General features: G+C 42.6%; 1 long non-coding RNA gene across 1 annotated transcript; it reads right to left on the bottom strand.

Annotated features, from left to right (window-relative positions):
* Positions 1–14,566: 14,566 nt before the first annotated feature.
* Positions 14,567–16,255, bottom strand: LOC130543404 (uncharacterized). Its single transcript, XR_008958718.1, has 3 exons — positions 16,157–16,255; positions 14,967–15,116; positions 14,567–14,608 (listed from the first exon to the last, which is right to left on the bottom strand). It is a non-coding gene; the product is annotated as an uncharacterized LOC130543404 (long non-coding RNA).
* Positions 16,256–16,644: the final 389 nt, after the last annotated feature.

A 16,644-nucleotide genomic window follows, 5' to 3' on the forward strand; every position in this document is an offset into this window, starting at 1 on the left:
AAACAAAACAAATAAACAAAAAGCAGAAACAGACCCATAAGTACAGAGAACAAATTGATAATTGCCAGAGGGAAAGGCACGGGGAGATGGGCAAAGTGGGTAAAGGGAAGTGGGAGGTACAGGCTTCCAGCCACGGAATAAATAATCACCAGGATAAAAAGTACAGGATGGAGAATATAGTCAAAGATATTGTAATAGTGTCGTATGGTGACAGACGGTAGCGAACTTGTGGCAAGCATAGCATAATGTAAAAAACAGCCAAATCACTAATATTGTATACTTGAAACTAATGTAACATTGTGTGTCTACTATACTTGAATAAAAGAATAAAAAATAAAAATTATAAAAGTTTAAAAAATTTTGGGGACCTCAAAGATGCCACAAGTATGCTAATTAGAAAGGATATAAAACTTTATACATCGTGATTTCATTATGTAATAAAACAAAATACACACATTGAAAAATACTGGAAGAAAATACCCATAGTTACCAAATTCTGCCTCAAGAGCATGCTAGAGTTTCAGGTTTAGGACTCTAGCCCACTTGGGAAACTGATTCTGCACTGGCATGGTTATGCAGAAGGAAGTCTGGTCCTCACTATGGGGATATGGGAGGTCCAATGATGGAGAAAAGGGAGCCCTTCACTCACATAGCCAAAGCACTTAGGATCACTCCAGGGCAGGAAGTGCTCTTCCAGATCCTGCCCCCCTGCCCCCCAGGGTCACAGGGTCCTCGCAGCATTCCTATAGGATTCTTTCCTTTCAATATACAGTGAAAAGAACTCTGGCTTGGAGAAGAGCTAGACTGAATTCTGCCTCTTTATCAGGAATGTGAATTTAAACTGAGGAAGAGAAGGGAAAGCCAGTGATTATCTGGACTGTGATGCTCAGGGCTATCTGGCCAGCTCGGTGCTTCTCTGCCTTCATAGGAAATGAACCCTCTTCTAGAGTGGAGCATCTGAAAAGGGACTGCCGAGGCTGTGCCTTTCCCTGGCAGCTCTGGGAAGTAGAACCTAAAGGGGACCGTCCATGGAGAGGTAGAGAGAACCCCAGTCTCCACGGGGTGAGCTGGAGCTCCTATTTCTCAACTGCAGGGTGACCCTGGACAAGTCACTTTTCTGGGTCTCACTTTCTTCATTATAAAGTGGGTACAGCGGCACCTACCCTACTTCCCAAGGCACTATGAAATTGCTTTGTTATGCACATCTGAGGAATGGTACATAAGCCAACTATACGTTGGCTTATGATGATGTGAGGATTTAAGTCTTGTATGATCTTGTATATCCTCTGCTGTGTGGTTTTGGGGTGTAGGGCAGATGAGGTTCACAAGTGAAAGCATTTCCCTGCTCATCACAAACCGGGCTGAAGGGTGTGCACCACAGTTAACACGTGACCAAGAAAGCCACATAAAAATAAACAAAGCAGAACAAGTCGCTCTCTTTCTGAGAAGAAATCAGATTCTGGGAGTCACGACCCTCTCCTTAACTCCTCTTAAATCATGGGATTTTTATTATAATAGGGACAGATACAGTAGGTGGATGTTGTTGCCAGTGAAGAATGAAATGGCTCATCTATTAAAGACATTGGTGGCCACACTCTTAGAGACCCAGTTTTCCACACCTTCTGCAGATGGCCACTCCCCTGCTGTGTTCCCTCTCGCGCTGGCTGTCTGTCACATAAATAAATAAAATCTTTAAAAAAAAAAAAAAAGAATAAGGAAGAGCGACTTAGAGTACCAGATACCAAATTTGTAAGAAGCTGTATTAAGATTCTGTGTTTCTAGTGGAGACGAACTATCCAACACAATAGAGACCTCAGAAACAGACCCTTGAGAGGGAAAGTAAAACAAGATGAAATCAGAGAGGGAGATACCATAAGAGACTCTTAATCATAGGAAACAAACTGAGGGCTGCTGGAGGGGAGCGGGATGGGGGATGGAGGACGGGGCAATGGGTGATGGACATTAAGGGCATGGGATGTAATGAAGGGGTATTAGATAAGACTGATGAATCACTGAACTCTACCTCTGAAACTAATAATACACTATATGTCAGTTAATTGAATTTAAATAATTAAAAAAACCCAGACCCTTGAATACATGGAATTTTGATATTTGAAATACTCGGCATGGAAAGTCAGCTGGGAAAAAAAGACCATATAATAAATTAACCTGAGGGGAAATAAAGGATCTCCATATGCTTGGGGGGAAAAAGAAACTGGTTCTAAGTTTGTACCATACACAAAAATAACCCTTATATTTCAAGGACTTAAATGGTAAAAGCAATACCTTTCTTTTCTTTTTAGGAGAAAATATAGGGAATGTATTTCTAATCTTAGGATAGGGAGAAAGTTTTAACAGAAATGTTAACTATGAATTTAAAAACTGGTAAGTTTTATTAAAATTAAGAATTTCTGCTCATCAATAGACAGCTTAAAGAACGTGAAAGACAACTTACAAATTCAATTGGGAAGAGATATTTTCAACACATGTAACCAGCAATGAATTATCAGGATAACTATCAGTGGCACATAAAGAGCTCCTTCAGTTCAGTCAGAAAACACCCCACCCCTCTGCTTCCCAAAATGGCAAAGATATAAACAGGCAGTTTACAGAAAAGGAAATAACATCGAAAGTTGTTCAGCTCGAGGGAAATGCCAATGACACCCACAAGGATATTTTATATCTACTTAAGTAGCAAAAATGAAGAATTCCAACATACTAAGTATGGGAGAGGCTATGAATCCACAGGATCTTCTTTACTTTACTGGTAGGAGTGTAAACGTGTACAAATTCTTTAGCGAGCAGCTCGGCATTATCTTAAATGTTAGCCAGGTACCTTCCCCACGACCCAGAAATTTCTAGACATATATACACATTACTGAACATATAAGGGATGTTTATAGCAGATTCTTCATAATGGAATCTGGAAATCTGGAAACAATCAAAATATACAATTATCTGAATATACTACGATGTATTTATTCATTCTCTTGGTATATTCATATAATCGAACACTATACAACAGTGGAAGCAGTAAATTTCAGTTACATGCAACAGTGTGAATGCTGTGTTTGACCAGGCCCTCTGCAGAAAGATGCCAAGGCAGGATTAACTGTGGAAAGATTTTCTCAGGAGAAATGCTTGTGGGAGAAAATGGAAAGAAGGCTGGGAGAGCCACAGCCTGAGATGCAAGTCTGACCGCAAGGGAAGGAGGAGGAAAGGAAGGTGGGATGGAAGGGATGTAGACTGTACTAGGTCTACAGATGATTTGGCAAGATCACCCATGGGTCTTTGAGTGAGCATCAGCTGTCAGAGGAGCCCTGAGTCTCCCAGAACTGGGGCTGCCTCAGTGTCTCAACCACACTCAATCACCAGTAGGGAGCAAAGCCCCAGGGAGCAGCGGGAGGCGTGGTCTTGGTGCAGCCAGGCAGTGTTCACAATAGAGAGCGCAGAAGAGGGCCCTTGGTCAAGTACACTCACATTCTCATGGTCAACACAGATGCCTTAGCAATATAATATTGAATGGGGAAATAAAACCAAGAAGATTGCATTCAGGAAAATATCTTTTAGTATAAAGAACAGTTAAATACAAAAACAAAAATACCACAACAAAACTACACGTTAGAAACAGCAGGGGATGGGGCGCCTGGGTGGCTCAGTCGTTAAGCATCTGCCTTCGGCTCAGGGCCTGATCCCAGCATCCTGGGATCGAGCCCCGCATTGGCCTCCCTGCTCTGCTGGGAGCCTGCTTCTACCTCTCCCACTCCCCCTGCTTGTGTTCCCTCTCTCACTGGCTGTCTCTCTCTCAAAATAAATAAACAAAATCTTAAAAAAAAAAAAAAAAAGAAACAGCAGGGGAATGACATACACAGGAATCAGGATAGTGGGGAGAGGCGCAGAAGGAGAGGGCCCAAGAGGAGTACAGAAGCTATTGCAACATAAGCTATTTCCAGTAGTTTTGTTCCCACGTTAATAGAGGGCTTATGCCTTTTACTTCTATTTAAGAACAATGAGTCAGTAAATATATATATATACATATGTATATGTATATGTATATGGATATATATATATATGAAAACATGCATAGAAACAAAGAGGGCCATGCATGGATCAAAAATGAGAGTGTTTCATGAGAAAGGAATTATCATTAATCTAATTCTGTGACTTTAAGTCTAAAGATATTGCCTCTTTTCTCTCCTAAGCTCTGATTTATTTCTAATTGTTACTGGCTGAGCTATTGATGGATGAGACATTGCCTTTATATCACAGATTAAATTATAGGTATTTTAGGATCTTCCCAATATGGTAATCTGGAATTGGGATGTCCCAATTGAGGATATCTTAGGGTGTATTCAAAGTCCAGGTGCTCAAGTCGGGGCAGAGAAAATAGTTGAATGGTAATAGCACTGCTGTACATGGGCTTTCTCCAAGGATTGGTTGGTGATCTCCTTCTCAGACAAACTAGGGCCAGGAGTTCAGAATTTTGGAGTACAGACCTAGCCTCTGGGTCAGGTACAAGGGAGCAGGGAGGCAGCAAAAGAAATAGGCCACAGGGTTATCAGGAGGCACCATGGCACAATGGTTAAGATCATGAACTCTGAAGTCAAACTCCCTAGGTTTGAATCCCAGCTCTACCACATTCTCCATTTGTCACCTAATCTCTTTGGGCCTTGACTTCCACACTTCTAGAACAGGGATAATAGTACTTTCTCTGTAGTGTGGTGATAAAAATTAAATGACTCATTATACCTAAGTTGCTTAGAACAGGGCCTGGGAAATAATAGAAGTCAGAATGGGCTAGGTTATGGTATAGTAACTGGAAATCCCAAATACTCAGTGTCTTAACAAAAAAGTTGTATTCTCCATGCATAGAAGGCCAAGTAGCACAAGGCAAGAAATCCCATGCATAAGCTTTGGAATGGAATGTCTCTGAGCCCTTGCACAGAAATCCACAAAGCCAGGGCTTAGGATAGCCATTATAACGGCTTTATCTACCCAACACCAAGAAATGCCCATTGAGCCCCATGTGGTTTTTGCTGCTCAGATTCTGTTCTGTATCTCCACATTGCAAGATCTAGGTAGATAGCCTCACTATTAGAACTGTCAATTGCTTTGGCAAGGGAAAGAGACGTGACAGGATGTGCACTGGTCTTAAGTTTCTTCTCAGATAATGTCACACATTTCATTGGCTGAAGAAGGTGACTGCTTCAAGTAGGCAAGGAATTGTGAGCCTACCACATTCCTACAGGAAGGAGAAGCACAGTACTTGTGAACAATTCAACTAACTGTGACCTATCTGGTGCTATCTAAGGGCTAGTTATAATAATTCTGGAAGATCTGTAGAGCCCGCCAAAATACATTAATAGGATACCCAGGAAGAGCCAGAAAGGCAGTTCAGTCTATGTACATGTCCCTCTTCTAACAGTCTACTGTGTTTCCAAGGGACCGTGTCTTTTTAATGTTCATTATCACTAACACCTAGAAGCACCTGGTCACTCTTTGATAAATAGCAGAGACATATTCTAGGGACCAACGGACCAAAGAGTGAAGAGTGACTTCTAGGGAATGCTCCTGAAGTGACTTTTCCAGATTACTAGCTGAGGCCCCCACATGGATTTTCTGGGCCCCCTCTACTGTGTACTTTCTGATATCAGAGTCCTGGAAGGAAAGGTCCCCTGGGTAACCATTTCTGCTATGTGGATCAACTGCTCCATGCTCTTTGCTGCCACTAAATATTAACAAAGCCAAGTGAAAGATCTCCTGTGGCATAACAAAAGTGTGTTTGAAGGAGACAGAAGAATACATTTCTTTGGATCAAAAAGAAAATCCACAAGATCATCAATGGCATGTCCATGACACAGGGCTCCAGTCCACTTCATCGTGACACCTGTGGCCATTCTGAGTGGATTTACTGGACTGCTTTAAAGCCTACAAGGGTCTTCTATTGACTTTGAATTAATCACTCAGGAACCAACAGATACCATTTGTTCACATTTAGCAAACATTGCATAGATGATGATGACTATTAACATGGTTCATTTTTCTTCTCAAGGCACAAGTTTCCCCTGTTTTCATGGAACTTTCAGACCAGTGCAGGGGCAGTGGAGAGGACTTCCATTAAACAAACACATAAATGAGTCTATAATTAAAATTGATATATGCACTTTGAAGGAAAAGGTCACCATTTTATGAAAACATGTAACAATAGGACCGGATATAAGGAAAGAAAGTGAAAGGGGGAGGGGCATGGAGGACATTCAGAGGTGCCTTTCTAGAAATAATGTTGGAGGTGATAGCTAAAGAAGAACTAGGGATTGAACAAATCAAGTTTAGGGGTAAAAAGTGGTTTTAGGCAAGGAGAAATACAGGGGCAAAAGGTCTAGAGTAGAAGGGTTTCAGTTTTTAAAACTAAACCCCCCCCAAACAAAACAAAACAAAAAGTTTGGCCAGAGTGTGGAGGTAGAAAGGGAGAGTGGTAGATGACAAAGCCATGCTGTAGGTTATATTAAGAACTTGGTCTTTATTTTAACTGTAACAAAAAGCCTTGACAAAAGGCCTTTTGTATGAATCTCTGGATGGAGGACCAGAGAGGGATAGCTTACATGAAAAAGCAGCAGTGACCTTCGGTAACCTAACTGTGGAGTTAGGGTTCCCTGCTGTATCCTGCTAATGTGAAGGAGGGACAATGGAGACCCCATTTGCTAGAGTGAGTTCCCCTGAACACAAATCCTTCAAGGTGTGGCTTTCAAAAAAAGTATTGCATTCAAATAAATTTTCAAAGCAGTTGTATACTACCTAGCACCTCTGGAGAGTCATAAAACAAAGTAACTATATACAAGGTCAAGTCCTACTGGAAAGATCAACATTGCTTAGCCCAATATTTCTAAAACTTACATGATCATGGAGGCATCGTATTTTCAAATAAATCTGACTTCCAACCTGTGGGGCTAATATTCAGTGAAATACTCCTTCAGGCTGGTGTAGACAATCCGGGTTCATACATGATCATAAATACCAGTTTAAAAAATACAGTAGTCCCCCCTTATCTGTGAGGCATCTGTTAAAGACTCTTAGTGGATGCTTGAAACAGTGCAGGGTACCAAACTGTGTATGTATTATGCCTTTTCCCATACGTACATACCTATGATAAAAGTTATACATTAAGTACATTAAGAGATTAACAATAACTAATAAAATAGAACAATTATACTGTAATAAAAGGTATATGAATGTGGTTTTCCTCAATCTCTCTCAAAATATCTTCTTGGACTGTACTCATCCTTCTTCTTGTGAGGTTGTGAGATGAAGTGAGGTGAAGGGTGTAAGGTGACATAACATTAGGCTACTGTTGACCCTCTGACAATATGTCAGAAGGAGGACCATCTGCTTCTACACCACAGCTGACCATGGGTAACAAACCACGGAGGGCAAAACCACAAATAAGGGACAACTACCGTGAAAAGGAAACCTTCTCTTAAACATGAGTTTTTAAAATATGGATAGTAACAAGCAACCAGCCAGAAAAACCCTAAGTGGCTCCGGAACGCCAATGTGTCGAGATCCCACAATTGAGAACCACTGGGCAGGAGGCCAATAAGAAGAATGATGTCTGGCCAAGGAATGGCTCAGAAACCCCCGGGAACCTATTGGTGCCTCTATTGATTCCAGACTCTTCTCTGACAAGTGTGTCAGGAGAAATCAACCAAACTGTTCTGCAAGGTTCCGCAAAGTGTAAAACTTCAAGAGCATGGTCTTTGACAGTCAACCTCATGGCAGTCTAGATCCATGAGGTGTGGGTGTGATTGCACAAGACTGCTTAGACTAAACCCCCTTTTGTCATTACCAAGTCTGAGGAAAATTAAATCAAGATTCCTCACAGAAGGAGGGCCAGAACTTGCAGTTCAAAGAAGAGAGAATCAAGGACACAGGACGGTGGATGCAGAGAGCTGGAGCAGAGGGCAAACCCCGAGGCTCTAGGTGTGAATTGTGTACAGGAGGAAATGAGCAGTGGGTCCTGGGTGGGAGGGAGAAGAATGTGGTAACACCAGGGTTACCCAGGGTTGGGGCATTAGAAAGGGAAGTCTGGAGGAGAACTTAGAGACCCCCTAGTCCTAGTTGCTTGTTTTATGGATGGAGCCCTGAGCTACTGCAGAACTTTTCTGGAGGCATACAGCCAGAAAGCGTTTGAGCCCAAGCTAGAAAGTCATGCGTGTACCCGTCATTCCAGTCCACATCAGCCACGTGGGAAGAGCGGTGGCAATGCTGGCAGTGTAATATTAATCATTTAAATAAAACCCAATGTTAATCTCTCTGGAGCCTAAATTGATTATAAAGAAATTTTTTACTTCTTAAGAGACAAGAAGGCTAGCATTTTTAGGTACAGGTGAATCTGGGAATAGAAAATAGGCAGTTCCTAGAATAAGAGAGAATTTTTTCCTTTGTCCCATTCATTCAGAAAAATTTATATTCACTTTTTTGTGGCTCCAAGCAAGATCAAGTAAGTACACTGAACCTCACCTCTCCTATTAAGTACAACTAAAAACCCTAGACAAAAATCACACATAATTTAACTATCGGAAAACTCTGACAGGTGGATGAGAACAGGCCAAGTGGGTAAGGATCACTGGACTCAAGAAGATGACCTGGTAGCGATTTCTGAAGTCTTTGGTTTTGGGGGATTTTTTTGAGGGGGAGGGTCAGGTCCTCTTTTTGCCTCTTATATATCTTGACCCAGATATTAAAACAGCCTGAAACCTGGAACTGTCAATGAGTGCAGGGGAAAAAAAAAAAAAGCCCCAGAGAAAGCCAGAACATCTGGAAAGGTAGGAGCCAGTGGGAGCAAAACCTTTTGACTTTACCAGCCCTTCTCCAGGCAAATAGCAGCAAAAACTGGTTACCGTTCCACATACACATTCCCCCAGTAGCTGAAGTGGTCACTAAGGGACAGAGTCCTGTTTACCCTACCCATCCTACACAAGCCAAGTCCTAGCAAAGAGGCAGAGCTCCTTCTCACCACCACAGCTGACCCCATGGGCAAGCTAAAGCCCCAGCTTTCCAACCAGAACACTGGGAAGGGGACACCCTGGGAACCAGAGATTACAGAGTGGGGTGAGGAGTCAAGAGGAAGGAGCCGGAGAAATCGCTCCTTTACAACTGCGTGTGAAGTTCCTGGCTCACGGGTGAGCTGAGCGTGTGTAAGATGGCCTAGAATCAGCACAGTGAAGACTCTGAACTCGGAACTACAGGTTAGACTACGGCCCAGGTTTCAGACTTGCAGCTGAGTGGTGTACAGGCAGGGTGGATCAGAAGAGCATTGTAAATACTTAAAAATGTAAATGGACATTAGAATCACAGACCATAGAAAGCAGACCAGGCTGTGCAGTCTGAGCCTAACGAGGTTGCCTGTCTGGATTAAAAAAAAAAAAAAAGTCCAAACTTTCTAGATTTAAAAAGGACTCGGAGTTTCATGACATAATATTCAAAATATCCAAGCTACAACCCCAAATCACTCCACATACAGAAGATTCAGGAGACCTAAATAACTCTCAAGGGAAAGGCAGTCAATATAAGCCAACCCTGAGAAGACTTAAATATTAGGATTGCTAGACAAAGACCCTAACGTAGTTGTTTTAAATATGCTTCAAGAAGGTATATGTTTTGTATATGAATGGAAAGATAGAAGTTTGCAATAAAAAAAAAAAGCTATCGAAAGGAACAAAATGGAAGTTTTAGAATTGAAAAAGTCACTGGAAAGACTCAACAGCAGACTGGAAAGGAACTCTAGCTTATGACACAGACAAAAAGCTTCACTCAAAATGGATCACAGAAGCGAATATAAAAATTAGTTTTAATTTTAAACAAATTAGCTAAATTAGAACTAAATATAAAATTAACTTGAACTCATGGAAGAAAAACTGGAAAAAGCTTTGACTTTGGGTTAGACAGATGTCTTAGAAACAAGAAGTAAGGATCGTCCATAAAGAAAAAATGGTCAAAGTTGACTTCATCAGAATAAAGAAGCCTTTACACTGCAAAGGACATTGTTAACATCCTATGAAAAGATACGTCATAAGCTGGAAGAAAATATTTGTGATCACCTGTAAGACAAAAGGATTTGTATCCAGAATACATAAAGAACTCAAGATTCAACGACCAGAAACAAAGACCATATTTAAAAATGGGCAATACATTGACATACACTTCACCAAAGAAGATATATGGATAGCAAATAAGCTGCTTAAGACTAGTAAGATTAATAACATGGATGAAAAGATGCTTCAATATAATTTATTAGTGATGTGCTGATGAAATGACAATGCTAAGTGTCAGTGAGGATGCCAACCAGCAGGAGCTCTCATACATTGCTGGCGGTAATATAAGATGGTACAGTCACTCTGGAAGATTGTTTGGGAGGTTCTGATCAAGTTAAATATGCTCTAACCATATGACCAAGCAATCCCACTTCCTAGAGCAATGAAAACTTAGGGTCACGCAAAAAACTGCACGCAAATGTTTACAGCAACATTATTCATAATCACCAAAAAACGAGAAACAGCCAAAGAGTTTCAGTGGGTGACAGGATGAAAAAACTATAATCCATCCACATAATGGGACACTACCCAACAATAAAAATGAATGAACTAGGAATACACACAATATCAGAGGTGAACTCAAGGGCATTATGCTAAGTCTCAGTATCAAAAGGTAACATACTCTAGGATTCCATTTATAGGACATTCTGGAAAAGACACAGTGTTGGTACAGAGAACAGATCAGTGGTTTCCAGTGATTATGAGTGGGAAGAGGGTCTAACTAAAAAAGAGGTAGCAGGAGGGAATTCTTTGGGATATTGTACTTGTTCTATTCCCCGGCTGGAAAGCTGGTTATAAGAATCTACACCTGTGTAACAATGTACCTACTGTGCACCAAAATGTGAATTCTACTCTGTGATTTCTGAAACTGAAGACTTTATGGAGTTCCTACTGTATACCATAATCTCTAACAATAAAAGGACAATTTGATTTTTTGAAAGGGAATTAAGCTGCATAATGTGCAAATGTGACTTTTGAGATTTCCAGGAGTCTGATTTTCCACCCAAATTGCTAATCAATTTAATCTATTCTAGGACTTTCCTGTGTCTGCAGGTCTACCGTGGACTTGGGGAAAGAAGGGTGTAACTCGTGATATTAAGAGGAGTCAGAAGTAGGTCTTAGGACTTGGAGAAATGGTGTTTGATTGGAAAATTTAAGAATTCCTTTCGCTCCTGGTTGGTGCTGACAAGTAACTTGAAACCATGTGGCAGATGCTGGCCCCGGGAAGAGCTGGGGTCCAAGCGCCATCTTGCCCAGAGCAATAGAGTCAGAGTTTCAGCTAATCCTGTGGTTGCTTAACTCTCCCTGCATGCGGTTCCAGCTGGCCTTTTATTTGGGGTGGGAATGGTGGGAATGGGAATTTAGATTCAAATGTGTTCTGTAAATATGAAAAAGGTTCTGCATGTCTGAGATGACCCAAAGGGAAAAAAATGGGTGGCACTGATGAGGTATAAGAGAGTAAGACAATGGATTTAAAAACCTGAGTAATAACTTCCATTACTGAATGTCATGCCCTGATACACATTTCCGTCTCTCAAAGGTGCCCCGACTCTGAGCCAGAACTCTTTGAAGCAATGGAGTTTACTACATGGAAATCCACATGGTTCTAGGCTATAAACAGAGTAAGTTTTGCTTTCAGTTAAAGTGAGACCCACTTTACTCACCGAGGAAAATTAGCTTGGAAGATACAGGTGAGCTCCCCAAACAACATGCAAACAGCACCTCCCTCCCACAATTAGAGGAAGCAAAATCCCAGCTGACCAAGGAGGTGACCACTGCTGTGATTATTTTCATTTCAAAAAGGATCCACTTAAAATATTTACTCGGGTAGTTCCTTCAAGTGTGGACCACCTCTGGGGCATTTGGATTTTTCATTAATCATTAAGCACGGGCTGAGGGCGTGTAGTGGTGGGGAGTTCAGAGTCCTTGCCAATTGTAGATCAATAGAAGTGAAGGTGCATCGTCCCTGAGATGACGACGCTGTGAGTCAATGGGAGGGATGGGGTAATGATTTACACCCAGTGCTTTAGGAAGTGTGTCCGTGGAATGAAGGGAATGGTCTTGGTGATGTGGAGGTGGGAAACCGTTCTCCTAAAGTGGGTTGCGGGGTGCCATGAGAAAACCAGGAATGTCCTGTCACCTCTGCCCGTTTGTCCTCTCTCCACTCAAAGGGCCTGTGACTGGAGGTGACAGGTCTCGGTGAAGCTCAGTGCATTCTGCCTCTGGGCCTCACTTGCTCATTATAGAAGGCTGCAATTTCATTTCAGATCGGCAGTGTAAAACCTGTTGTCATATTTTATGTGATGATGTTAACTCTGCTATGAAATTATACCCTGAGAATACCCCAGAGCCGGCTCAGTACATATAAATAGCCATTTATCAGATGCAACCCATAATCTTCTCACTGCTGTGACCCATTCTGTAATTTTCCCTCAGCTGACAAGCTACAAATGAAGAGTGTACTTAGATTTCAGTTATGAGGTTTAAAATATGGATGTGGATATAAAAAGCTAAGCCCTTCAAGAAGAAACCAGGGAATTTTCCCATTAAATTCTGAGGGCCTTCATCCATCTGCTTTATAATCATACAAGAATCCTGTGATCCCTTCGCTGACCTCCGACACAGTCTCTCCCCCCCCCATTCTGTCACCTCCCCCGCTGCTAACTGGCCCAACATCTACGTCGGTGCCCATTCCCTCACACCCATCAACACGCGCGTTTTCTTCATACGTGCTCACAGAACGTCTCTGTAAGCTGAGAACCTCGGCGTCTTTGCGGACATACCGATGGAAGCTCTAGCCGCAGAGTCAGCAGTCATGTAGTATCAGTGGGTGCCAATCACAATGTACTCGATACCTCACACATGTGCCCTCATTTTATGTATGAGGAAACAGAGGTTCAGAACAAACTACGTCTAAGGTGACACAGAGTTAACACCGGACCCAGAATCTGAACCCGGGTAGCAGACCCTGTCCCAATGTCTGTGCCTGTGTAACTACCACAAACTTGGTGGCTAATACAAGTGCTTCTCTCCTAAAATCTCTTAAAAAAAAAAAAAAACCACACAAAAAAAGATGCCCGGTGGCTCGGTTAAGCGTCTGCCCTCGGCTCAGGTCATGATCCCCCGGTCTTGGGATCGAGCCCTGCATCGGGCTCCCTGTTCAGTGGGGAGCCTACTTCTCCCTCCGCCTGTCGCTCCCCTGCTTGTGCTTGCTCTCTGACAAATAAATACATAAAATCAAAAAAAGAAAAAAAAAAAGAGAGGAAAAAAAAGAAAAGAAAATGTGTTCTCTCACAGTCCTGAAGGCCAGAAGCCTGAAATCCAGATGTCAGCAGGTCACACCCCACCCCGGGTCTCTAGGGGAGAGCCCAGTCCTTGCCTTTTCAGTTTCGGGTGGCTGTCCATGTGCCTTAACTTTGGCTCTGCTCCTTCTTCACATCACCTCCCCCACGTGTGTCTCTCAAAACTCCGTCTGCCTCGCTCTTACGAGGTTCCATGTGATTGACTTAAGGCCCCCATGGCCGGACCGGGATAAGCACCTTAACTTCATCAAGAGCTGCAACTTAAGCCACCTCTTGCCATTTAGAGTACCATTCACAGGTTCCCGGAATTTTATGTGGGTATCTTGGGGTGGGGGTGTGGATGCATCTTTAGCTGACCACAGACTCCAAAGCTGTCAAAGTCCCCGTTCTGTGGTCCCCATCCTAATGCATGAGAAAGCCGTGAGCTGGAGGTAAGGGTTGAGTCACCTACAAATCCAAGTATCTCCTTAGCCAGATCCAGTTACTTGAAATTTCCAGGGACCTGAAATTCACAAACTCCTTTGGATCAAACATTAAGACATCATGAACAGGATGGGAAGCCTTAGTGATGAGGCACTGCAAGTGACAATCGCCTTAACAGAGATCAGTTTATCAGATTAACCCTAGTCACTCATGGCCTTGCCGAAATGAGACACCAGTCAGGTCAAATTTGATGGTCTAGTCTGATGGAGATTAACACTTTCTTCAGGTGCATTATATTGACGGGAACGATGGCTTTGAAATGCCCCTTGAGGCTTTTTTTCTTTTCTTTTCTTTTTTTTTTTTTGAGGCCTTATTTGCTGGACACCAGAACATCTGGATGAAAAGCTGCAGTATTTAATGAATTGTGTTTAAGTTTTGTCTATGGAACAACTTGAATATGCTTGGTTATTCACAGAAGTTAGCGATCTGGCTGTCTCCTTTTAGGTTGAAATTGTTCTTCAAATTGGCATTTCCTGATCCATTTGTTATTCCCATGTCCCCACACTGGGAACTCCCCAAAATATTTTGTTTTACCTCCTGAAAAAGACCTTTTTGTAACCTTTTAAAAAATGCTTATTTTTCAAAGAACTTTATGTCGACATTAAAGAACACCTTTGCAAGGATAAAAAAACATCACCCATAATCCCACCAACCTAGCAAACAAGAGTTTTCATGAGGAGAATGTTCTAACCTTATTGAACATCGCTGGGCTCCTCCAGCAACAGCTTGAGACTGTATGTAAAAGAGAAACAGGAAAATATTTGCTTTTCAGTTGTGAGGCAAAGAACTATTTCGAGAACTGATTAAAGCACTTAGGTACCCTGGCAACAGTCTTATGAATAAATAGGTCTTCATCACGCCCTGGCACCAGAAAATGCTAACAGATGTGATCAAATAAGTGGGCAGTCACCTGGTAAAATCCCCAGCACTATAAATTTTCATTGTGATTCATTGGAACTTTGTGCTAGAACTTCACCATGGAAATCGGATGGAGCCCCGGGGAAAGTTTGGATCGTCCAGGGCAGAACGCTCTCTCAGTGTCTCACCAACACCCAAGTCACCCGTTCGAGCCCAGGGAATGTACTTTTACCTTTAGGGCTATTAGGAGAGGGCGCCTGGGTGGCTCAGTTGGTTGAGCACCTGCCTTCGGCTCAGGTCATGATCCCAGGGTCCTGGAACCGAGTCCTGATTTCGACTCCCTGCTCAGCAGGGAGCCTGCTTCTCCCTCTGCTTGTGCTCGCTGTCAAATAAAGAAATAAAATCTTAAAAAAAAAAAAAAAGGATTACCAGGAAATACTAGAGAAACAATTTTTTTTTCCCTTTAGGGAAAACACTAACACGAGGCTCCCTGGGGAGCCTCGAGGGGGCACCAAGGGATGAATCCAGACTGGTGACACTGGGTTTTCTAAGATTGCTTCCATGTAGTACAGAGTAGCGCTTATTTCCTTCCTGAAGAATGTTTGGGTACACATTATTAGTTGCTTTCCTAAAATCATAATAAAAAGGAAGAACAGAGGCGCTGGTGTTAGCCTGCCTTGCATGAGCTCCAGCTCTGTCACAAATTAGCTGTGTGACCTCTGGAAAATGAATTGACCACGCGTGCCTTTGTTTCTTCATCTGAAAAATGGGGATAAGGGTAATACTTGCCACATAGGATTATGTGAGGCCTGAATGAGTGAAGTGCTTGGAGCTTGGCTCAGTGTGTGCTCAGTAAACGTCGCTGATGGTTAGTCTAACACCTTTCCTTGGAAAATCACGCTGAGTCCAGGAATTTTTACCCCTTTATTCCACCCAGTACTCGCTAATTAAGCCAGCTTGGCATTTTGCCAGGGATCAGCATCAAGCCCACTAGATGTTGGTTTCTGAAATACGTACCCCACTTCTAGGAGTGAGCAAGACATTTGTCCTTGTTAAGCCTCAGGTTTTGTGTAAGGGTTCCACCGGCACACCTGCTTATCTTTCATCCAGCCAGGAGATTTGAGTCCATTTAAAGCAAATAAGGTAGGGGCGCCTGGGTGGCTTGATCGGGTAAGCGGGTAAGTGTCTGCCTTCCACTCAGGTTATGATCTCACAGTCCTGGGATCCAGACCCTGCGTGGAGCCCTGGGTCAAGCCCCGCGTGTAGCCCCACATTGAGCAACCCCCCCGCTCCACCGCAAGGGGCTCAGTGGGGAGCCTGCTTCTCCCTTGCTCTCTGGCCCTTCCCCTGCTTGTGCTCTCTCTCTCAAATAAATAAAATCTGAAAAAAAAAACCCATAAAGCAAGTAACGTAGACTCTTACTTTTTATTCAACGCGTTAAGTGCTCAAATCCTGTCCATGCTGTCCATTGTCATTCGAAGATCATTTTCCTTGAGAGAAAAGATTAAAGAAACATATGAAGGCATCTGCCTTCTTTGTGCTGCTGTTAACACCAAAACAGCCATGGACATAGGCTTCCTTGTTCTTCTTCCAACTCCAAAGATAACTAAAATGCCTTTTTAAGTATTAGTAATGCTTCCAAGCCTCCCCTAATTCTGCCCTTAAGGTACAGGAAAGGGAGCCCATATTTTTTGTGTTCTCCCCTGGCTGGGTCTTCTTCATTCGTAGGGGACCTGAACTCATCACGGAGTCCCTTCTGTGGCCACGCTGACCTGTTTCCTTGGCTGCTACCCACCCATCTGTTCATGGTAATGTACGACGAGAGTTCGAATGTAAGCCACCTTTCCTGTTTTGAATTCAGCCTATGGGATCACAGCTATATTTAATTCAAACTTTTCGAATTCTGTTTT

The sequence above is a fragment of the Ursus arctos genome, unplaced genomic scaffold, assembly GCF_023065955.2.
Source record: "Ursus arctos isolate Adak ecotype North America unplaced genomic scaffold, UrsArc2.0 scaffold_12, whole genome shotgun sequence".
Classification (NCBI taxonomy): domain Eukaryota; kingdom Metazoa; phylum Chordata; class Mammalia; order Carnivora; family Ursidae; genus Ursus; species Ursus arctos.